Genomic DNA, 25815 nt, shown 5'->3' with positions numbered 1-25815 from the left:
TAAAAAGGAAAGTGTGAATAAAAATGTATATGTTAGTGTCCCCCCCTCTTTTTCTCTTTTTTATCCTTTATATATGACTAAGGTATATATTTTAAAAATTGCTGAATAAACTAATCCAAGTATAATAATGAACTAAGGTTCAAAACTATTACAAAGAATTATATTAATAAATTATGGTTAAGCAAATTAACAAATTATGGTTAAGACACTAAGGATAAAAACTTGTTTGAACAAACAACTGGAGTTGGAATACAATAAGGGGAGGTGTGGGGAAGTCATGAAAAGAAGTTATTGGAAATGAGACTTAAAAGGTGGAACTTTTTTGTTGTTCTTTGTGTTTTTCTTTTTTCTTTTTTGTGTTTTGTAACCTTTTTGAAACTTTAATAAAGATTATTTTAATAAAAAATGTATATGTTAGTGTAAGGTTACCACACGTCCCCGTTTCCTGGGGACAGTCCCTGGATTTACAAATCAGTCCCCATACAAAACCCATTGAAGTTGAAGTGTCCCTGGGGTCATTGAAATTTTTTTGGTAAGCTTATATTAGTGAAAATAACATACAAAAGGTACATTATATTAGTGAAATTTGCTTGCAAAAATGTGTATTTTTGAAGGTATGCACACTAAAATTTGAAGATATGCACACTAACTATTTTGGGGGACGATTTTTTAAATTAAAAAATATATGGAAATATGATGAACCAAGATTATGTTTGCGTAAATGAGAAATGGAGAGCAGCCCAGTTCCTTTTTTTATTTTCAATCTTATATTCAGTTCTCCACATTTCCACAACAGTTAGTGATTAAAAAAATAAAATAAAGCTCATCATGAAAATCCATTAAGATGTTAGTACAATACACATTTTAAGGCATTTTTGCCCAATTTACACATTATTTTTTTTTGCAAAGAAGCTTTTCCACTAGTTTATACATTTCTGCAATATTTTATAACAGTATATGCATTTTTTATTCAATTTTGTTAGTACTCATTGTACTTGGCTGGAGAAGTGAATTCCAAAAGTGTGAATTTTGAGGGATGGCTGTGTTTCAGCTTATTTTGGAAAGCACAAATTAGGTAGGTTCACCTTTAAATGTGAACTGAAACAAAATTCTCCCCCATCCCTAGCCCAGGTTATTGGCAGCACCATCATCCTGTGGAATGAGTAAGGGCACACTGGAAATCGCTGACCTGCAAAGGGGAATCCCATAAGCATTGCTGTTGCCCACAAAGCATGTGGCTCTTTCTGAAACACCACTGACTCAACTATCCTTCTGGGACTATTTTTGCCAGGCCCTCTTTCCCTGCAAAGAGGATACCTGCCTGTTATTCTGGCAGCTGACTGAGGAACTAAACATTTATCCTTTTCAGTGTAATACTGAGCAATGGCTCCACTTCTTTAACCCTATAAAAATGACACAACCACTCTGTTCCCCTGGTAGCAAAGGTCTGCACTTACATGTCAGCCTGTGGTGCTAACCCAGGTGATGAAATAGATAACTTTACTATAGCTGTTAGACTTTATTTTTATTCTTTATTCTTCCAGAGTATTACAGTGCAGGGACTCTGATAGATATCCTTTATTAAAGGATAAGTCCACACTGTCAACTTTTGTGTGATTTATTCCATTATATAGCACTACAGAGGTCCATGGCCTTCCATCTTGATTTGCACTCTACTCATGGTTTTTAATACAGTAACTGGTACAATACATAATAGCATCAAATCTTCCCATGAGCTTCTTTGGTCACTGCAAATGTGGTCAGGACAATTTCCCTTCAACTTTCCGCAGGCTGCATGCTATCTAGCTTTAAATTTAAAGAGATCTGGGGGCAGTGATTCTAGACCTCAAAGAGTTTTTATTTATGTATTATTTTTCCATCTCGTCCTTTCCTCCCAAATGAGCCTATGGGGACAAACCCCAAAGCAGGACGAGGATAGTCCTCAGGGCCAGGTTTGAGAGGCTTGAAGAGGCCTGAAGACTCTCAACTCACAGGACAATATAGAACGTTTGTCTGATCCTTTTCTGAGCTCAAACAGCACCCAAAATAGTTCATGTAGTTTGAAGGAATGATTGCTATCCATTACAAGTGTTATCGCTAATGTTTTTGTCTGCTTACAGTGATCTCTCAAGTAAATTATAATTTCCCCCCATCCTTTATTAAAGTTTTGGTCCTCTTGGTTGCTGAGCTTTCCCGTCAGTTTTGCCATTTCGACATAGTCCAACAACTTAGTTTGCCATTCTTCTCTGGTAGCGACTTTGTCTTCTTTCCATCTCTGGGCTAGTAACATCTGTACAGCTGTTGTTGCATGCATGAAAAGTCTTTTGTGCTCCTTTGGAATCTCGCTAACTACAATTCCTATTAAAAAGGCTTTTTTTTGGTTAAAGTTATTTTAAACATTTTCCCCCAATTCATTATATATCATTTCCCAGAATGCTTTTGTTACCTTACACGTCCACCACATATGATAAAAGGCGCCTTCTTTTTCTTTACATTTCCAGCAGATATTTGTACTTGCTGTATAGGTTTTTGCTAGCTTACTAGGAGTCAAATACCACCGGTACATCATTTACATATAATTTTCTTTCAGCATGCAACATGACAAGAAAATACAATGTAGAAAATACTATGGACAAAATGGAGAGACATAAAATTTGGATGATGAAATAATATGCAGTTGAAAAGGTTGATAATAGGACCCACGGAGGGGAAGGTGGGAAGTCTAGAGGTTCTGAGAAGTCTCTAAATATGGATATGTGTTTTGTATTGTTATAATTCCACACTTGTAAAATCAAATAAAAATTATTATTATTATTTTTTTTTTGGGGGGGGGAGAAAGAAAGAAGGATTGCTCCACATGGTGTGGCCGCTTCCCACTTTTGCCAATGTTCTGGCAGCTTTGTATTGCTTCCAAGTCTACCAAGCCTGCTTGTCTCAAGGCGGGCCTGGGGGAAGGAGGCAGGAGAGAAAGAGACTACACTACATGGACCGAATCACCACTTTCAGCTCTTTTAGAAATATTGTTTGTCCATCTGTCTCCAGCCTATAGCAACTCAAGCCATTTCCTACTGAGATGTGCAACTTCCTTTCCGCCCTGTAGATGACACTCTTGGACTGCTCTGCAGATTCTTCAGGTCTGTAACAGGCATTCTTTCTGCCCTGTAGTGAACAGAGCATATTTATTCACAGCTTTGGTAGATCTCTCCTATCATTTGAAGAGATCTGGCAAAAATGTTTTATTTGTCCTCCAGGCTCTCTCTCCCCACCCCCACCCAGTGCTGTATTATTTTAAAGCACATTAATGGAAATAATTAAAAGCATGTGTTTTGGATATGGACTTGTGGAGAAAGAGAGAGGCATTGTGTGCCCATCTTCCGCCCCCTTCCCCTCCAATTGTTCAGCTCCAGATATGCAAAGAGGCCTTTTGTATGTGTGTAGGCTCTGCCTATGTGAATGGGTTCCTGTAAAAAGCAGCGTTCCTAATCAGATGTGCAGAGTTTGTGCATGCAAGTATCCCTGCCCTAACTACTGTGGTTGTTGGGGAGGAAGTCCCTCTTTGCCACAAATGTACATGCGGAGAAAACTATGTTCAAGGGAGAACAGAGCCTCCAAGTATTTTCCAGGGACAGTCCCAGATTTACAGAAGCTGTCCCAGTTTCTAATTTGATCCAGGAATGTCCTGCTTTTTCTTAGGAAGTCACTAATTTCATCAGAGAAATTTGGGGGGGGGTATGGAGTTAAGTGACCCCCCTCAAGCCAATAAGATAAGTTACTATACAACCTTTAGAATACATCTGAAAGCAGCCCTGTATAGGGAAGCTTTTTAATGTTTCATATGTGGGGTATAAATAATAAAATTATGATGATGATGATGATGATGATGATGATGATGATGATGATGATGTAAGATTTCCCTATTTTCATCAGAGAAATGTTGGAGGGCATGTGAAAATGGGTACGGGAGGTAGTGGCAGTCACAGGTATTTTTGAACTACGTCCTAAATTAGTCTGAAAATTCAGACTCCTGAAATTATCACATTAAAAATAAATGGACAGACTTGGAAATGGAATGCTTTATAGGTTCCTTGCACAAAAGGCATCATTTTGCCCTACCCATTTAAGGGGGAAGGAGCTGCTTCTCCTTTGTACTGCCCACACAAACCTTGTTTCTCTCTGATGAGATGACTGCTGTCTGCCTTGGGAGTCATATGAGACTGGAAAGGGGCATAAAATATAAATAATGATACTTTGGCCTACATGCTTGAGCAAAGTGTCTTACCACTGTAGAAGGTCTTCTGGTGTTTGTTTTTGCATCTCACCCCATTTGCTTGGCTCTCAGATGATTCATCATTCTACTTTTTTCCGAAGAAGCATGGAATGTTTTTCCCCCTCCCCATCTGGATGTGTGTGGGAGGAGAAGGAAAGGTAATGTTAGCTGACTTTTTGGAGCCAGAAGCTAATGTTTAGAAGATTATATATATGCTGTAAAACATGTTTCAGAGTGCAGGGAAGAATAGTAAGTGGTTGCCTGCGGATAAATCTTTAACTATGATCTAACATATTTAACTACTAATAGTCTGCTCCGATTTATTACAGATACTTGTCACACTCCTGTATCAGAGATGAGTTCTTTAATGAAACTGAATCAGGAGCTTGGAAACATCACAGACAGGGATGGGCAAGTCTGTCAATTTTGGTTTCTCTCAGTTTCTCATCTTTCCAGTCTCAAGTTCAGTTCTTCCCATTTCTACATCAGTTTTCAATATTTTTTTAAAAAAGTTTTAATGCAAATTCATCAGCATTTGGGTGCATATTTCTTCGAATGTAACATGTTTGTTTGCAATTTCATTCAATATACACATTTTTGTAAAGCAATTTCCCTGAATAGAATGCAATTTTGTGTGCTGCTTTCACGAATATATGTATTTTTTTTGCACACACTTTATTTCGACATATGGATTTTTGTACACATTACTTAGCTGGAAAACTGCATTGAAAAGTTCAGAGTGAATTTTCAAGGATGGCTCTGTTTCAGTTCTTGTATTGTTTTGCACACTGTGCATTCTGTAGATTCAACTTTAAATGCAAATGAAATTGAACAACTCCCTCATCCCAAATTATGGCAAGTATTTCAGATATTGTAGGGGTGATTGGCCATTTACTTAAAATGTGGATCACTTTCTAGGCTGTGTCTTGTTGCTTTTAGTGTTCTGGCTCCAAACAAAAAGTTCAGGAGAATTTCTTCAAGGAAGAAGGTCTGGCCTGGCCTGGCACCACAAGGTGGCATCTTAGCTTGTTTAGAATCGATGGAGCCAGTATGTGTTGCAGATTGACAGGCACCAAGACCCTGGGGGTGGGGGTAGGGTTAAATTAAACAATTGTAATGTACTTGATGCTAAAAAATAAACCCTCTGTGTAGATGAAAGTATCTTTTAGGCAAGCCTCACTCCAAGTGCCAATGGAATATTGGGAATCTAGAGAGGGACAGGAAGTTATGTTCTTCACAGCACACAACCTTTTCAAAGTATCTTTCTAGCTTAAAAGGCCTCTTAGGATAGGACTTATTTTAGGGCCAGTATTATAATTATTTATGGTTTTTAGATTTCTTACCATCCGTTCACCATAATATCCCAGGGTGAGTTACGACAGGGTAAAGACGGAACATTAAAATCAATTAAAACAATTTACGATCAGAACAATAGAATGGGTCTTAAGTATATCAAGTGTCAGAGTGTCTTTCTAAAGAGGAGCATTAGAACTTAAGAAGAGTTTGCTGGATCAGACCAGTGACCCATCTGGTCCAGCATCCTTTCTCACAGAGGCCAACCAGATGTCTATGGGAAGCCCACAAGCCTGATGCAAATATTCTTGATTGCTGTGGTTTCTGGCAACTGGTATTCAGACAGCATACTCCGACGGTATACTGACCATGTGCATCTTCAGCAGGCAACAAGAACTGTAACAGGACAGTGCCAGGCACACCTCTGCGGGGAGCAAATTCCACAACTTAGGGGCTGCCATGAAAAATGCCTTCATCTGGGACACTCCCACCCCCAAAACTCAGAGGGCAGTGGAACTACCAAGAGGGCCTCTCTATTGATCTCAACACCCAAGAGCGTTGGTTGGAAAGGAGGTTGAGTGAGATCTCAAGCAGTTGGGGAGAAGGAGTGAGAGTTGGATGATGGCGCTGTTTGTGTCATGTGTGATGCCGTATGGTAGCCAAATGCCCTCTCTGCCAGGCATCCCCAACCTTTGGCCCTCCAGATGTTTTGAACTACAATTCCCATCATCCCTGACCACTGGTCCTGTTAGCTAGGGATCATGGGAGTTGTAGGCCAAAACATCTGGAGGGCCAAAGGTTGGGGATGCCTGCCCTGTGCTAACCTGCTGTCTGCAGGAGAGATGGAGGATTTGGTGTGTCATCATCAGTGTTGAAATATAATTCACCTACCAGTCTGATCAGCTTTTGTGTGTGAAATTGGAGGGGGGCCCCCTCTTTTCCTTCATCTTAGGTAGCAAAATGTCTTGGGCCAGCCCTGCTCTCCCTCTGACAAGCTTTTTGTTATGGATGCTTCTATATAGCACAAATTTTGGGCATGCCTTAAACAAAAGGCCTTCACTCATTATAACAACCTTTCATTCCTCCCCACCGATTACTTATTTCCCCATCCGAACTCCCAGCAGAACAAAGCAGTTCAAAAAAGAGAAAGCACTAGATTAATCATTCCTCTTATCCCAAATGGCAAAAATATATTTATTCAAAAAAAAAAAGAAAAAAAGAAAAGAAAAAAAAAGGAAGAAGACATAAGGGGGGTGGGGAAGAGCAAGGCAGAAGAGGAGGGGAGTTGGGAAGTGGAAAGCGAGATGCACAAAGCAAAAGAGAGGTTTAGGCAGCAAGCCACAAATACACACCATCAATCACACTGCAGTCAAAAATGTTCATGTGTTTGGTACCTGCTAGTTATTGGCAGGACTCAGGAAGTCTCTAGAGTGCAATCTTTGAGAGTCTCTCTCTCTCCCTCTCTCTCTTTTTTAATGTTCCATTTTCATCTGAAAAACTGTTTGTCAGCACCAGAATGGCAGGTGCATTAACTCCCTCAGAACCAGATTATAGGAAAAATTGCAAACACAGGGAAATAAGACATTAGTAAACTCCAGGGTCCCTTTTCCTCTCTCTCTCTCTCTCTCTCTCTCTTTTTCCTTTTGAAAACTATTTTCAGAAACTCATATGCACATTAATGGTCCTGGGTTAGGAAGAGGGCGATATTTCACTTTGGTTGCCAGTCTCTTGATTCCAATGTAGAAGAAACGGGTGGATATCTGGTCACTTTCGTTCTGGAAATAGACCTCTGTGTTTTTAAGAAATGTGTTTTTCTGTGTTTTCCCAAACGAGAGAACTGTGTTTTAAGACCAGTGCTGTGTTCAAAATTTCTGTCACGCCCTTCCCCAATTTCCCATCAATTAATGAGAAAATAAACTGCATTCCAAAAGTATCAAAGGGGAGAAAACATTTTGGTAAATTTCTCAAAGTTGGTGTGCAAGGTTATTGATGCACTAACCTTACTTTGCAGGTAGCCAAGGAGTGTTTGTGAGAGTCGTCTCTTTTATTGCACAAATTATTTAGCCAATCTTTTCAGGTGCCCACACTTCAGTTAAAGCCCAGGGGAAGACATTGTATCTTTAATTCCTCCCATGGGGCTTTTAAAATACAACAGAGTGTTGATAGCTGGGGAGACAACAGAGTGCTGTAGAAAGATTTCCTGGAAAGAACGCCACACAGGCAGAAAACTGGAAGCCACTTTGGAAAGCAAAAACAACCTTCAAGAAATGGAGGTCAGATTTTGGAACAACCCTAATCAGGACTCCAAGGGCCCTTGCAACAAGGGAAGAATCGGACAAATGATTACTTCAGTCAGTTTTTTTATTATTTCTGGCCAATGGCCATTGCTTAACAAACAAATGCCTTGACTTTAAAGTTAAGGCCTGATAGTTTGTTTCCCAAACCAAAATTATTTCCTCCAGTCTTGGCAGTTTGCTCCCTACGCTTCCTTTGTCTGATTAGGGCAGATTTTGCAGTATTTTGGCAAATGTGTGTTCCCAAATCCCTGGTTGTTGAGGGAATGGGGAGGTGAGGGGAACTTACAAGGGGAGGCCCAGCAGATGGGCTGGGCGTGTGAGTGCTTGACCCTCCTGCTGCTGCTGATTCTCATTTGGAGGAGGAGACTGCTCCCTCCCCGGGCAGTTTTTGCTAGTCAACCTTCCTATTTCAGAGTCTGAGGAGAAAAGTGACTTAAAATAGTATCAGGACCCATTGGCAGGGGACATTCAGTAGGTGAGAGAGAGGGTGAAGCATTTCTTTCATATATAATTAGTTTTGGCCTTAGGTTTTATAACAAGGATTTAACTTATGCTTGCAAAAATTTTGAATAGATTTGTGTAGGTTGTTGTTGTTGGCAGCCCCTCATCATGTGCCCTTACAAATTAGTGCTTTTCTGAAGTGGAGCGCAAGTGGCATACTCCTTCCCTGAACTAGGGCCAGCACTTTCTAAAAAGTCTTGCTGCAGACACTAGTTCTTGCATTCATCTATCCCTGCCTTATAGTCAACCAGGTCACTTCACACTGTTGCATGGCAGGGCCCAGTCCTGTTAAGAGCAATTTAATCTGCAATCAGTAGCAGGCAACAACACTGACTGTGACTTGTCCTTGTAATGCTAATCCATGGCTTTGCATTAAGTGTGATTGAAGCCAGTGCATGCCTTGGATATCTGCATATGATGCTGCTAACTCAGGACCAGCCTTAGGGATTGTTTTCTTGCACCTTAGGTTAAATACTAAAAACTCCATGGAGTCTTCCATGCCAGCTCACAGTCCTGATGCCCAATTTTTTCAAAGCCCACTCTATCCCATTGATCACCCTAAGTCAGGGGTCAGCAAACTTTTTCCACAGGGGGCCGGTCCACTGTCCCTCAGACCTTGTGGGGGACTGGACTATATTTTGAACCCCCCGAGTCTCCCCTCCCTTCTCCACAGCGGTGGCGGTGGTGGCAGAGGGACAATGAGCGGAGCGAAAGTGCTGGCTCCGGAGAGGGGCTGCTTAAAATGGCACTTAGCCAACCGTGGCTCAACAAAGCCCAGCCCCCTTCCTCCTCTAGGCAGGGTGGGGAGAAGCCAGGAGGAGGGAGGGACTGCGGGTTGTGTGTGTGTGTGTTTGTGTGTGTGTGGAAATGGCACAGCTGAAATGATCAGAATCTCCACACCGATCCACGTGGAGATTCCCGGACTGTTTGTGGGCCGGATCCAGAAGACAATTGGGCCGTATCCAGCCCCCGGGCCTTAGTTTGCTGACCCATGCCCTAAGTGCTCTTTCTGAGCACTCTGTTACTCCTTCTTCCTATGTCAACCAGCTCTTTAACGAGATTCCTTTTTCATCTATGCTACCCACCTAGGAATGGATGAAAGTCAATTTAGATTTCTCTCAGTTTCTCACTTTTCCACTCTCAAGTAGGCTATTTATTTATTTTATTTTATTTAAATATCATGAACATTCACCAGCATTTTCATGTGAATTTCTCCAGATAAACACATCTTTTTCCAAGCGAATTTCCATAACATAATTTTGGATTGTTATTTTCACCAATATAAACATTTCAATGCATGCTTTTCACTAATATTCACATTTGGTTTGAGAACTGCAGAAAAGTGGGAATTTCAAAGCTTAGCTGCATTTTTGGGCAAAGTTAGTGAGCTTTTAAAGATAATTTGCCCCCCATCAACACTTCTGACATGGGTTACCATACACCCGGGTTTCCCCGGACATTTTTACCATTTCTCGGCAGTTCCACCCAGATACTATTTCCGATAGACAAATCCCAGATATGTCCCAGAAATCCTGAAAGTATGGCAGACCTATCTGAGGTGAACCATAGAATGAAGCAGGGAGTCAAGGCCTACAGAGTGAAGTCAGGACTGAAGGTCAACCAAAGGACACAGGAAGCTGAGAAACAGCACAAGGATCTGGCTTCCCCTGCAGACATTGAAATAATGTTTAAGCAACCAAGGCTAAAATTATTCACAACAACAACCAGATGCTCTGCTACCGAACTACAGCCCTTCTCCCCACCTGGTCCACTTAGCCCTGTATCAGTTACATTGGCAGCAAGCCTTTCTCCAGGATTTCAGACATGTCTCTGCTCTACTTGGAGATGCTGAAGATTGAACATGGAACCTTCTGTCGGTCAAAGCAGATACTCTGCCTTTGAGCGATGGCTGTTCCCCTTGCTATAGCCTTCCTCTTATTTGAGTACCATGGGCCCATCACATTTGTGAGGGTTTGATTCCAGGGGTCTGTGCACAATGGCAAATCATATGAAGACCCCCTGGAATTGCACCCCCATCGTGAGGCATGAATATTGCTTAGCACGCTTTGGGATGACACATTGAGGTCTCTGGAATGCTGCCAGAGTTACCTCACTTATCTGGCTTTGGAGAGGCGGCGCCAGGGTTCTGGCAGCATCTCACAGCCTTTGCGTCACCTTCTCATAGCCCAGTAAACAAGGATGACAGGCTGGATGTGGGTGGGTGGGATAGGGAAATAGAGAAATGGAGTGTGGAGAAGTTGGTTTTCTCTGCTCTCTGTTTATTTGTTTATTCCCCCCTTATCTGCGTAAGGTTGTGATTGTCTCCATAAAGTGGGTACAAGCTGTGGGTTTACTGTACATGAAACTAATGTAGGCATCACTCAGAGGACAGCAGAAGGATGCCACATTTGTGATGGACTAGCAACCCAAGTTGACTCCCTTTTGCCTCAGGTCCAGACAGTCATTTGGACTCGGAAAGAACCCTAGATCTTTTGCATATGCCTTTTATATCTACTGACCTCTTAGTTTGTCTGCCAATGGAAACAGTTAAATTATTTACCAGCTTTAACATTTCTCTTGTAGGTTGGAACAGCCAGAAGGTGGCACTCTGGGGCTTTGAACTTTGGTTATCCTGGTACCTACCAGAAGAAACATAGAAAACAAGTTTGATTTTTTTTTTAAGGGGGGGGGTCATATTGTTAATTGGTTCACATCTGACTATCAGTTAACATGAATTGAAGCTGCCTAGGTACAGAAGCCTGAATCATGCCCACTGTTTCTTACTCTTTGGGTATCATTTCCCCACTGAAATGAACTTTCTGCTTTCAGGGTGAGTTAATTTTTTTCTCTTGTATCTAAATTTCTAGGAGAATTAAACTGTTCGATCTTTTTGATACCTGATGCATTTCAGCTACTAGCACCTCTTTCATAGGCACTGATCTGACTTCCGTAAGCTGGAAAACTATGTCTAGAGTGTTCCAAGCATGTATCTCTCCAATGCTGGAGCACCTTCAAGCACATCAATTTGAATGGCACTGTTCAGTGCTGCTCCCACAACATACAGTTTTGAAAGTGCCTTTTTAAACTTCTGAGTATTTTTGCAGTGATCTTGAGGATGAAACTACTGAGAACAAAGAGGTATCTACTTTTTTCTTTTTAAAAATATGGCCTATGTTGTAAGGATATATCAGTTTTGAAGTAACCATGTTTCAGAACTTCTTTGAAAGGGAAATAGGGTTATACTGTTTTAAATGTTAAAATCCAACTTTTGTGTTATGCATTCCTCACTCACATATATTTTTATTTATTTGTTACACTTACAGAGTTTGAAGCAGAATACATATGATTCTTATGGAGTTGACAATCCAGGCAATTTAGAGTTCTTTTTCTGCATCATTTGCCTTCAGACCTTTCCCTGAATTTACAGCAGCATATAATACAAAATCAGTATACACACATTTGATAAATATTGTGTGGCTTATCTGAAGTCCAATCAACATAAGGATAGTACTTTCCTAAGCTAAGCCTGGCTATCGGTAAGCAAGTTTGCTTATAGGCCTATAACCCATAGCCTTGTATGTATTGTGTCTGCGTAAGAGAGAGGAAGAAAGAAATATGAGATCAATGGCCCTTTGGAATTCAGTTTTTTTATATAACCAGCTTACATTTTCTTAGCAGGATATTAGAGCCCACTAGCAGCAAGTAAGCCTACTAATATTGAAATGAGAGTTTACACAGCTTAATAATTTGCTCATGTATGATCAACTGAACGTGTCGTTCCTATATTCCTGCAATGTTTGCTCAAAGACTCAGCTGTTAGTTTGTTTTTTCAAGGGATGCCCTCCCCTTTGTAGTGCACTTTTCAAAGCCAACGAGTGCATAGCATGTCAGATCTCTTCAGCTTTGACTGGCTGTTGTGACAGATCTTGAGCATTTAATTATGATCCTTTCCACTGCCAGAATTAGGGGGATCTGTTTGGGGAGTTTGGTTACTTGCAGTTCTGCCCATATTTTAAAAACACAAACAGAAAATATAATCAGAAGTGGAAATGAATGGGATCCTTATTGACACAGACTTGTAAATAAAAATAAAGTACAGAGTGCAAATTTTGGATAAGGGGGTTTAGATCAAGGCAGAGATACTAAGGTGAGTCAATAGACAGAGAAGTAGATGAAAGTTTTAATTATTAAATATCTGACAGTTAAATTGTCACTAGTTTAGAAGAGGCATTTGAAATCAAAACAGTTCAGTGAAATCTGGACAAAAGCATCTTTCAGATCTCCGAGTGGCCTAATAGGCTAATAGAGATGTTGATATGTTGCTCTTTTCTTGTGGTGGGAAAAATAGAGTTGTATTTTCAAAATTAATGCAATGTGACCATATTAAATGCTGTAATATACTGGTTGTCTGGTGCAAATGTATAACTAGCTGGAAAACAATAAAAGTGCAAAAAACAACCCAGTGATCATCTTTGGAATGTTACCAGCCCATTTCTGGTATTATACAATCAAAGCAGGAAGGTATGCAGGGCAGAATCAATCCATCAATCACTGAAACTTAGCAGAGAACACATTTGTGTGCTTGTGCATGATGCCAAAATGTTATGGTGCACTCACTGCTCATTAAATTGGCAGTTTTAAAAGTATGGAGATTTTAATTCCACCCCACACTTAGTGATTTCAGAAAAGATAGAAGGAGAGAAGGGGAGAATCTTTTTGACACGTTAAACTTTTTCTTTTGTCAAAAATTGTCAGCTGTTTCAGACTAACGTAGATGAAATTGTTTTTGCCATGAACATATATAATTTACTTGTGCAGCTGAAATCTAATTTGTTACAGCTTGTGCAGAATGCAAACCCATTGCTTGTGCACTGAAAAAACAACAGCAAACCTTACCAGATTATCTGAATGCTCCCTTAATGGGCCGACTGCTCTCATTTGTAATGAAACACCAATTTCCCACTGTACTTTCTTTTCTCTGAAGAAAAATAGCTGCACTCACTATATGGAGGTGAATCTACATTACATTCAGAAAACACATACCTTCCTTTTGAGTTACTTGCTTATAATTTAATGGTTTTTGACCTTCTGTTATTCCCTTTCTGGTGGTCCACATCTTTTCTTTAAAAAGCTCTGCTTATATGAAGGTTATCCTTTTAAAATATTTAGGTGCTGAAGATGCTAGTTCATCTATCGAAGATCCTGCCTGAAATTACATATGGTTATCATCTGGTCATTTCTTTCCCTCTTTATGTTTCTTTTTGTTGTTGTTAAAAACACACACAACACCATGCCTTTTATTTTTTTACATTTATTAAAAATAATGTAGCTTTCTTGAAATGTAGCAAGGAAATCCGGTTGCAATCCAAGTGCACACTTACACACAAGTAAGTCCCACTGAAATGAGTGGGTTTTATTTTGACTACACATTCTTGGGATCAGACTACAAGTTAACTGAAATGTGTTTATTAGCTTGAATATGAGAGAAAATGGGGGGAAATGGAGTGAGGGTTGTTTTGGTAGAGTTTGTTTTCTTTAAAATTTTCAGCTAGTGTCTTTTGGAAGGGGGATACATGTGCCTTAACATTTAAAGGGTGAGTTCTCTCTTGCAAATAACTTATTTTTAAATGCTTTGTTGATTTACAAAAGTACAATACGTTGCTTTGTTAAAATGTCTCTGATGTTAATAAAAGGGAAACTCTGAGCACTGTTTCCTTACTGAATAATAAACCCCCGGAGGATCCAATTATTTTTTATTTTAAAATGTTAAGTTATGAAAATCCAGCCCAAGACGTCCTTTGAATGTTAGAATTAGAAAGATGAGTATTCCTTTTAATTGGCTCTTAGAAACATTTTATCTCTCTCCTTTTGTGTTCACCAGTTCAAAGTTCTTGTGATGGGTTTTCTAATGTACATTACAATACTGTAACAATGAAATCTGCTACTCCCTTTTAAACAGCAAGAGAATTAATTATTGTAGCCTCATTCAGAAGATGTGGCGATGCTTTAAGTTAACATTCTCTAATAGGCATTTAATTCTCATTTAATAAGACTATTATTGCATGATAAACAAATGCCAATTGATTATTAAACACATTTATTTCGGATTAATAGAAATGCCAGATTTAGATTCAGTCATTAAGCATTAGTGAAGAGACTTTTCATTAATAAACTGCTATTTATTTGCCATAGCAAGTGTCATGTTCAATCTAAATTAAATATCTATTTGGGGTCTTTAGCTTGCAGTATTATCAAAGGCGTCTGAGTGTTTGTTTCATAAAAAAGTATTTTCAGTTCAGATGTGCAAAATGCAATCTCCAAAAAAGTGTGTGTGTGTTTGTGAAATCAATCCATATAAGAGGAGATTTGTTTGCTACTATAGAAGCAATTATACAGGCAGATCTTTTGTGCAATTCTATATTAGCTATTCCCCCCGCTTTGAACTTTGGTTCAGTTTCAAAATAAATTTAATTACTCATTGATTACTTACAAACCATTTTCTTCTGTAATTTCATTCTGATTGTAAAATAGAAAAATAGGAAAGGGATGCCAACATAATTTTTGAGGAGAAATATTAGTTCATTGCATCAAATTCTGAAGCAGTGTCATGTTGGGTGGGCCATGCATGCTTTGAATGCATGTTGTAGATGAGTAAATATTGTCACGTTGGGAAAAATAGATCCCCCAAACGCAGTATTTGGCTTTCCATGTAAGTTAATATTCAAAAACATTTTAGCAGCTACTTGTGTGCTGAGGAGAAGCTCGCAAAGTGTTTCATGCACTTGACTTTTCAGAAGAACTGTATGCGAATATGCAAAGAGAGCCATTTTTATAAATCTGCCGGGTTTGCTTCTTTCACCATCGTAAAGCTTCTTTATTTGAAATAAAAGGTCAGATTCATTATTGAAGGAGAAAGCAGAGTTGCACAAACTATTTTAAAACCTAAGACTTTTTCCTGAAAGTGCATCTAATCGCCTTGAAGCACTATTTAAAGAAAATATGCTTTGTTCAACAGTAAACAAGTGAGCCCTTGCTATTGGTAATACGTAGTGGTAGATGAACCGGGGGACATCACTAGAAATTGACGATAAGCAAATAAAAGGAAATGCTCCATGTCATTGCATACTAAAGTGGAATGAGGTGCAGGGGCAGGGTGTTGTTGTTTTAGCAATTTGTTAGAGGGTGGCACATTAGTACTTGGATTTAAAATTAGTGTATTCCGATGTGATCGGGAGCTGGCTGAGAGTTAGTGTGGGTGAAGGTGTAGGCAACAGGATGCTTTAGCCAAGCTTTAGAAAACAAGGAGAGAGCCAGTGCAGTATACGGGCAGTGGCTGAAATGTAAAGCAAGCAGTTCCCCAGTTCAAATCTCATCTCTATCGCAACCGACAGGGAGAGCTCAGGCAAGACTTCATCCCCCCCCCCCAGCTCTGCGGCGCAGTGAATTAGTGCCTCTGTCTGTTAACCAGAGGGTCAGTGCTTTGAGCCCACCCAGGGATGGATGTGGGTAGGATTCCTGCATCGCAGGGGGTTGGACTAGAGTGGAGAACAGGTGGGGGCATGGCTGGCGCGCATCCCAGGGGGCATGGCATGCGTCCCAGGGTTGTGGTGTGCCGTCCGGCCGCCCCGTGTGGTGTGGTGGGGGAGTGCACGGCAGGTGTCGGGGCGGCTGCAATGGTACCCCCCTCCCCGATGGTGCTGGGGGCGGTGCATGTTGGGATGCGTCCAGGGAGACGGGGGCATTTGGCAGGCCCCCAGCTGGCTCCAGCCACCGGCCAGCAGCTGGGCGAAGTCCGGATCTCAGAACAGCATCAATCAGAGACACAAGCCTCAGAGACCTATAGAGACTTGGCATGCTCTAATCAGCAAAGAGGAGACTCTTGAGAGTCCGATGGACTGCAAGAAGATCAAACCTCTCCACTCTTAAGGAAATCAGCCGTGAGTGCTCACTAGAAGGACAGATCGTGAAGCTGAGGCTCCAATACTTTGGCCACCTCATGAGAAGAGAAGACTCCCTGGAAAAGACCCTGATGTTGGGAAAGATTGAGGGCACAAGGAGAAGGGGACGACAGAGGACGAGATGGTTGGACAGTGTTCTCGAAGCTACCAGCATGAGTTTGACCAAACTGCGGGAGGCAGTGGAAGACAGGGGGGCCTGGCATTCTCTGGTCCATGGAGTCACGAAGAGTCGGACACGACTAAATGACTAAACAACAACAATCAGCAAAGTGAATAACTTCTCACAACGGAAGAGGCGGACAGAGACATGTGTAAGCATTATTTACAGGCATTTATTCAGCATAGTTCAGGAACAAAGGAAAAAACATGTCTGCTTCCCTTCGTGTCCAAGCAAAAAGCAGTATAGCATAGCAAAAGCAATATACAAACGGAAGTTCCCAGCGAGCTGTGCTGGAATGTAAACAGGCATGTGACACACAACAGTCATGCCTGTTCCTTTTAAGGTGGAACGGAACTATATCCTAACAGTGCGCTCCCCCTGCCCCCCTTTCCTCCATCAGTGACTAGATGACCCTCGGAGTCCCTCCCAACTCTAGAATTCTATGGTTTTATGATTCTGTCTGTGGAGGTATTGACATCAGCCTACCTTGCAGGGGTCACACACCCTCTGCCCTTCTCTCAATGAAGGCCCAATGTTGTTCCCATCAACTCCAGTCAGCATAGAGAGCACAGAGTAATACGATGGGAGTTTTATTAATTAATTAATTAAGTTTATACCCCGCCCTATCTCCTGAAGGAGCCTAGGACAGCAAACAAGGTGGGATAAAACAATGAAAACATATGAAAAATAATTCTGATGCGGATCTAGAGTGGAATAAAGAATTCAACTGTGAAATGGTTGTGAGGTTCACACGAATTATATGGGCATCAATTTTGTGTTGACTCTGGTATCTGTTTCCTAATTAGGAGAGCTGAAGATTTCAGTCCTAATTTCTAGCTTTCATGGATGTTGAGATTGCTTATACACTTGGACACAATGTTCAGAGCATGGACCAAATGGCCCAATTCAGATATATAGTCTTGGCTTCATAATTAATGTTTTTTGAAGCTGGGAATGAGCATCAGGACCTCCCCTCTTGCACCATCTTTAGTCCAGACATCCTGGTTTATTTTAAAACCAGACTTCTCCATTATGGCCATAATACAATACAACACAATATAATATAATAATGTGAAACAACACAACACAACATAGTTATACCTTGGTTTTCGAACAGCTTAGTTCTCAAACGTTTTGGCTCACGAATGTTGCAATCCCAGAAGTGACTGTTCCAGTTTGCAAACTGTTTTTGGAAGCTGAACGTCCAATGGAGCTTCCATGGCTTCTGATTGGCTGCAGGAGCTTCCTGCAGCCAATCAGAGGCCACACTTTGGTTTCTGAATGTTTTGGAAGTCGAACGGACTTCTGGAACGGATTCTGTTCGACTTCCAAGATACAATGTAATATAACAATCAGGGCTTATTATCTTGGTTAGTTAACCAACACTGAACCAGAGTTTAATGGACCCTGTGAGGAATTCTGGTTTAAAACAAGCTGGGAACTCCAAGCCAGCTCTAGCACAAAACTGGGAGGGAAGAGTGCACAGCACTGACTCTCATTTCTGACTTCATAAACCATGGTTTGTGAAGCCAGGAACTTACAACCAAACTGGATCAATAGGGTCCCCTCTCTCTCAGAGCATTCAGTTATGTTTAGTTACATCCTCAGTTGCTTCCCAGTTGCTCATAGCTATTCTTGTTATGAACCACCCTGTGCCAAAAGGAAGGGGGATCACGTCCTGAAACAGGCCAGATACCAGACTGAGAATAAAGCATGCAAACTTATCCCGTTTATGAAAAACAAGCAGCTTTGCAAGTTAAGTGGTTTGTTCTCACATAATCAAATGCAGTGTTTGAATTTTCTGGAGCTCAAGGGGTGCAAAGGCTGCTATTGTATCTGGGGTGGAATCCTTTTTCTGGCAGCAGAACATAATGAACACTGATCCCAGTGACGCAAAGGCTGCTGATGCCTTTGCCACACCGAAACCTTGACCCACATTCTCAGAACATATTCTTTATGCAGGGGCGGAAATGACACAAATGCACTCGAAATATCCTGATGAAACTGTGCCCTGATAAACCTGCTAGATAGTTTCTGCAAGAAGCTCCCCTGGGAGAACTTTTGATTCCCAAAGAAGACCGCAGCATTGCTGAATACTCAAAGCTCTGCATCTCTGCTGATGGTTTTGTTGTGCAAGAGACACAAAGGACAATGCCTGCCTATGGGATTGTTGCCGCTTCATTGACTGTGCAGCTCCCCTGGAGTGCTTGTGTGCAGATCCTGGGTGGTATCCAACTAAGTTTTACTCACAGTAGACCCATTTAAATTAATGGACATAACAAAGTTTGGACTCATCCACACTTGTTCTTAGAAACCAAGGTTTTTCCACTTGTCCCTTGCTTCCTGGGCATGGATCTAAGGAGTTTTGTGTTTCTCCCACAGGTTGTTCCACTGAATTGGAACAATCAACAGTTTGAAGAAAACCCAGTTGCCAATTGGTCCAATTCAGTAGTGAACCATGGGTTTTTCCAGGGGAACAAAGCAGGGCAAATGGAGGTTTGGACAAGGCCTCAGGTAAATTCATTTCACTGGGCGTACTCCAGGGAAAACATACAGTGGTACCTCGGGTTAAATACTTAATTCATTCGGGAGGTCCGTTCTTAACCTGAAACTGTTCTCAACCTGAAGCACCACTTTAGCTAATGGGGCCTCCTGCTGCCGCTGCGCCGCCAGAGCACAATTTCTGTTCTCATCCTGAAGCAAAGTTCTTAACCTGAAGCACTATTTCTGGGTTAGCGGAGTCTGTAACCTGAAGCGTATGTAACCTGAAGCGTATGTAACCCAAGGTTCCACTGTAGTTGGTTAGCTTCCCTTGAGAACCAGCCCTGCTTTGTGCATCAAGGCTCCACACCCCCTCCTTTAATGAATAAAAACACATCGACACCAGTATTTTAGGTTAATGGGCTAATAAAGGCCACAACTTTATTGGTTACAGAATGCGAGTGGTATTGGCTTTAGGCACTGGACCTGAACCAACTACATCTGACGCCTGCCTGCCATGCAGAAAGGGTTAACCATCAGTAGGGGGAGCCCTGTTGATGTACATCAACTCAGAGCTCCCTCCAGGGTGACTGGAAAGGTTGTGCCATGGTCCATTCCATCTTCACCCATCCCTGGTTCGCATTTCCACCCCTCTAACAGTCAGCCAGCATTTTGTGGCCACTTGAGCACTTTTGGGTCTAATCAGGCTCTTCTGATTCACAGTTGTCCTGCAAGTACTTTTTACAAGTGACATGCAGGTTGGAACAGTACAGAATGTGGTTGTTGAGTTCTGAGGTGATAGGCACAATGATATTAAACTACAGGTACAGAACACCATTTTGAGTATATGGGAGGAATCCAACATAGTGATAAGGCAATTTTTTTGTAAGGGCGAGCATTGCAAGATGGGACAATCACCTTCTCTTCCCCCTCACAGTCTGATCTAGGGGTTCTCTGGGGGCCCATGAGGCATGGGGGTGGGGAGGAGAGGAAGGAAAGCCCCAGTGTGCAAGTGGAAGTTGTTGTTCAGGGCTTCGGCTGACAGGACTCATTAGTTGAATATTGCCATACACATACTCTCACTCTCCACCCACCCCCATTCAACTAGCACAGTACAGAGAACGCCGGACTAGAACCTTTCTCACGGCTGTGGTGCTTTTCCACTTGCAAGGATTCCATCCCTTCATGATGTAGCAGGACATTCAAAAATGATATTCTGTTTCATCTTTCTTGAGTGGTGCTGTACCCTATGCTGTCCACAGACTCTTAATGGGTGTGTAGACCCAGCTTAAAACCATTTGAGTCTGTTCTGTAATATGGGAAGACAAATGGTACACACATTAAGGACTTTTCATACTTGTTAGGAGCTGATTTAACAAAAACCTGATTTCAGGCCAAGCTACACATTACACTGCAGCTGCTGCAACATTAGTTTGATGACCATCCATGACCTTGTCCTGACCCTGGTGAGATCCCACTAGACCAAAAAAATAATAAAAAAGTGCAGTTATATCCCTTGCTTCTAATGTGAAACAAACAATCTCCGCTAAAAAATAATAAATAGCTCTAGAACAGAATCAACCCACAGAAGCACAAAAGGCAATCAATAACCTGGTGACATTGACATGCATTTCGTAACATTGATTTCCTAACTTTATGCATATTCGCTGTCATTGCATTTGTATAGCTGCTCCTTGCTTGGATTGCCCTGGAGAAAAAAAAAGGAACTAATCCCTTGCCTTCCAACTTTTCACCTTAAAAATAAATAAAATATTGAAATGAAAAATGCCGACTATGATCATAAAGGGTTTTTTTAAATAGAGAGAATCAAAACCTCCCATTTTCTTAATAAATAGGTTGAACAAAATGTTTTTTCCCAGGCTTTGGGTCTCTATTGGGTATATATGGCTCTGTTTGTTTGTTTGTTTGTTTATTCATTCATTAGATAGGCCCACAGTCGACAAGAAGGGGGAACTGTGGGGTTATTAATCTTTCCTGTCATCCATTCACAGATGTGAAGTTCACACCACAGCAAATGTGAAGTCAGCAGTACGCAACCACAAGGTAGAGATTTTCAAGCGAAACAAGCTGAGAGAAAGAGAGAGGGAGGGAGGGAGGGAGGGAGGGAGAGATGATGGTGTGCGGGAGGGAAAGATGGGGTGGGGGGAATTAGTGTAGAATAGAGGATGAAGATGTGAAGAAGATGAATGGAACCAAAAAGAGGGGAGGGGGAAAGATGAGGAAGACATATAAAAGAGAAAGGGACCCCCCAAAAAAGATAACAGAATTTGAATATGTAAGAGAGAACACAAGGAGGGGGGGAAGAGAGGAGAGACAGATACCAAAATAGAGAGAATATTTTAACTAGAGTGTTAATGTATCCATGGCATATCTGGGTGTCCTGGAGATGTAAAGGGTAATCACTCTCACAGCATGTATATGCTATTGATATGTTAATATCACATATATTTTTCTTTATCTACAAGCAATGAAGTTTGCAAACTGACTCTGATTAACTAGGTCTAGCTGTCTCTGTGTGCATATACGTACATCAGCAAATGCATGTACATAAATATTTATGCTGTATACACAATAGTGTCTGAAAATTCCCATAGAGTAGTGGCCAACATGAAAAGTCCTCTATTAGTATTGATGTGACATCAGACAGGCATGTTTGTGCTGATATAACCCGCAGCAATATCAATACTAATGTGGCTGCTTGGGAATACGAAATATATAAGTAGATTGAGTTCTTAATGGAATCAGGGTAAAATCCGAAACACCGAATAAAATCTGCAACAGGAAAAGCAATACAAATTAATTTCATCTTGACTTGGATACCTTGAGCATAGATGGTGCACTTTTCTGGATGCCCTGGGAACCAAGACACAACAGGGGTTCAAGGAGGACCAGAGTTCAAATCTAAACACACCTCACTGTATTTACAGAGCAGGGATAATGGAGGAATTTGATCTTGGTGAATCCCTGCATGAAACAAACTGATCAATACCTCTCAGAGTAAGTGCAGATCAGAACTTAGCTATTCACTGGCTTTTTGCACTTCTCTGAATGTTGCAACACGATTCCAAAATGTTTAAATAAAGAAATGAATATTCTACTCATCTTTTTAAAACATCATTGTTCAGACAGGTCTTAGGAATCCCTTTTTTTTTTACTTGTGTTTTTGTTTTGCTTGTGTTTTTCTGTTTTACACCGTCATGCTATATTTCCTAGGAAAGTGTGGTTTATGATTGTTTAAATAAAAACAGATACGTTGAAAATATGGGTTTTGAGAAAAACAAGCATTTAAAATAATTTATAAAGAAATGCTTTTAGAGGAATTGAAAAAGACCTCTGACTGCAGTGAGTGTTGGTTGCGTGTGTGAGGGGGGAAAGCTTGTTGGGTCAAATTAGGAATTTCGATTTGTCTGCTGTTGGTGGGTTCTTGTTGTGTATGGGAAACAGCCCAACTGAAAAAGCTAACCGACAAACTGACCTAGCATGGGAACAAACAAAAGAGGATGCCTTCACCCCGGTGCGGCTCCCCTTTATTACGCACCCAGCCCAACAAGACGACAAAAAGAAAGTTCAATTCAGACTTTTTTCCAAATGTTGAATTTGCTTCAACTCTCACTTTTCTAGTGTGTTGGGGGTCTTTTTATATAAACCTGGATATATTAGGGAAGGGACGTAGCTGAATCCTGCACCCCTGTCCCACAGTATTAAGGGTTTATATAGGACAAATGGGTAGCAGGCAATTCCTCTACCCTCCTGGCAACAAATAGGGTGTCCTGCACATTGGCTGCAATATAGCAGTATAACTTTTTGGTTTGTGATTTCAGGCTAAGGCAGCAGGAGACATCATAAGCTTCATCCAAAGTATTTATTAGCTGGCGCAGCATGTCTTGGGATAAGAGCATTAGGTCTTGGGCAGGTGATTTTTCCACTATATATCCCAGGGCATGCTTGCTCAGTCTCCAGTGATTCTGTAGTTGCTGCAATATAATCTAGTAATGCCAGGCAATGCAAAAGCCAAGCTCTGTCACTTTGAATTGCAAAGTCTCTATGTATTCATAATGCATAAGCAGACTTCTACCATACAGCACTCAGATGCTGTCGTCTTGCAGGTCCGGAAAATTGGACAACTTCATAGCCTTTTATGAAAATGCTATGTCCCCCCCCCTCCTCCATGCCTCATCTTTGGGGGTAGTAAATTATGCATTTCAGAGCAGGAAACATTAAGAAGCTGCCTTTATTACTAACAAAACTCTGGGTCGGTAGGATAGGCAACAACAGAGCCTCTGACAGACTGTTAATAACTTTTGTGATTTTTGTTTCCTGGAGGTGATGTTTTATAATATGTGTTCCCCCCCACCCCCATTCCATTTTATTGTAATACTTATTCGGAAGATCATTGTTTCGTTTGCTCATCTCTAACTTCTTCCTGAGTGAAAGGATAGTCTTGTTTGGGAACATTGTCACTGGGGGAAAGCCTGCATTGTATCTTGTCTGTGGAATCGGCCGCTGATTTTTAAGGGTTGTCCTAGTAGTCCACAGAGTGACTTCAGGGACCGTTAACATCCCTCTTAATTATTTTATATAATCGTATGAGAAATACCCAGTGCTTAATTTCCAGAAGAAGACATGTCAGGGTTGAAGTCTGGCTGCAAAAAGCACTCTTAGAGGGCAAAGGACCGCATTTCCTACTTTGGCGAGTCGTTGCAGGGTTCCCTGGTGCTAGGCAATGTCCCGTGGCTGGAAGTGGCCATTTAATTTTCCCACAATGCCCTTGATGAAGCAATGTGGACAACCAGGTTAGTGAATAGAGTGTTAGACTAGGACCTGGGAGACCCGGGTTCAAATGCTCACTCAGCCATGAAGCTTACTGGGTGGTCTTTAGCTAGTCACTGTCTCTCAGCCTAACCTGCTCCGCAGAGTTGTTGTGAGGATGAAATGGAAAGGGGGAGAGCCATATGGACCACCATGGGCTCTTTGAAGGAAAAATGGAATGTAAATACAGTGGAACCTCGTTTTGCGGCCGTGATCTGTTCCAGAGCCCCAGCCGCAAGCCAAAAATGATACAGGCCAAAGTGCCATGTCTGCGCACGCACGCGGAGTGGTTTTGTGGTGCATGAACGAAGCACGATTTAGTGCTCCTGCGCATGCGCAAGCTGCAAACCCAGAAGTAACCCATTCCAGTACTTCTGGGTTTGCTGTGCACGTTTGCCGGAATGGACACAAGCGGAGGCAGACACAGGATGAGGTTTGACTGTATAACCAACCAACCAACCAACCAACCAACCAACCAACCAACCATGTTACGCTACAGTCAATTCAAATAGTGACTCTCAGCTGCCTTGCACTCTCCTCTTAAGGTGGGGTGGGGAGATGTCAGCAGTGTGTTTCACCCCAGCAACTTCCTGAAGATGATGTCTGCTCACTTTCGGAAACCTTTTGCTATAATTCCTTATTTGAAGGGTACCTCCCCCCCATCCCGCATCACCCTCAAAAGAGGGCATAAGCTTGCATAACATTTGTAGATTCCAGTTTACCAATTATTGCTGTGATTTAAAAAGAGCTACAGTCTATCTCGACATAGTGGGGAAAACTGCGAAAGTGTGTCCCGTGTGCCTGCTCAGTCTGTTGCTCAGGAGTTAACTGTTGACGGAAAATTTCAAGGCCCTCTCCTCACTGTTCTCTATCTTTAAATGGAACTTGGACTGAAAAGCCCTTCAAATTGAAGGCTCTATTCTTTTAAGAATGACCCATTTGCACTTGAGCACTGTGCTAGCTTAAAATAGTGGCTTCACTTAAGAAGGGAATTTCTTCCATATGTGGTGGACATGCCCTAAAATTTAAAAGGGATACTATTTATGAAGAATTAAAGAAAATGTTAAGACATACTTTTCCCCCCAAAACCCCATAAATGTTTTTATTGGGCCTATTAACAACAGACATCCCAAAAGAGATGAAAGGAATATTTTTGTATGCAGTAACGGTGGCCAGGATAGTAATTGCTAAACAATGGAAAAGTAACATAACACCAAAAAAAAAAGAAGAAGAATGGGTCCTTAAATTGTCAGAATATCTTGAACTGGCCAAAGTCACAGGTTTAATAAGAAATTATTTCAATGAGAAAATAAGGAGAGAGTGGGAAATCTTTATAAATTATATGAAGAAAACCGATTCCCAGATCCATACTTGGTTTAGCTTAGAATAAAAACCTCACAGGTTATTAGAATGTTTTTCCAAAATTTAACCATTACAGACAACCAGTGATATGAGAAATAAAGATCCACATGGAGTTAGTTGGAAGTCATTTTTTCACTTTTTCTTTTTTCTTTTTATCTTTATTTCTCATTTTTTAAGGAGAATATAATGCTCATATTTTTGATTGTAGTCTATGTAATTATTTTGTATCCTTGTATTTTTGCTTTTGTATTTTTCTTTTCTGTTTCGCTATTATTGGTTCACTTTATTTAAATTTTGTTTGTATTATGCATAAGTATAAATAAAAATTTATTAAAAAAATAAAAAAAATAGTGGCTCCAAAGTGTCTGGTGCTGGTGGTTTAAGGGGGAGGAAAGAGGGTGCTATCAATGGGTTCTGCCATGCACTTGGCAGCTGCCTGAAAATGGTGGGTTGAAGCCAACTGAGTGAGTGCACGACTTCCACTCATGCAACTTTGGCTGATGCAATGACTTCTGTTCATGCAACAGAACTTACTCTACCTCTCCTCTTTTATGTGCCCTCCTATTCCCTCCAGTTCTGCTCCGGAGGGTTGGGAGCCCCCTAAACAAATTGTGTGTGTGTGTTTGTAGGAGTTAGGGGGTGTTCTGTTTCATATTTCCTGGGAGG

Source organism: Podarcis bocagei (genome assembly GCF_964188305.1).
Source record: "Podarcis bocagei genome assembly, chromosome: 5".
Lineage (NCBI taxonomy): Eukaryota > Metazoa > Chordata > Lepidosauria > Squamata > Lacertidae > Podarcis > Podarcis bocagei.
This window is presented reverse-complemented; position numbering follows the sequence as displayed.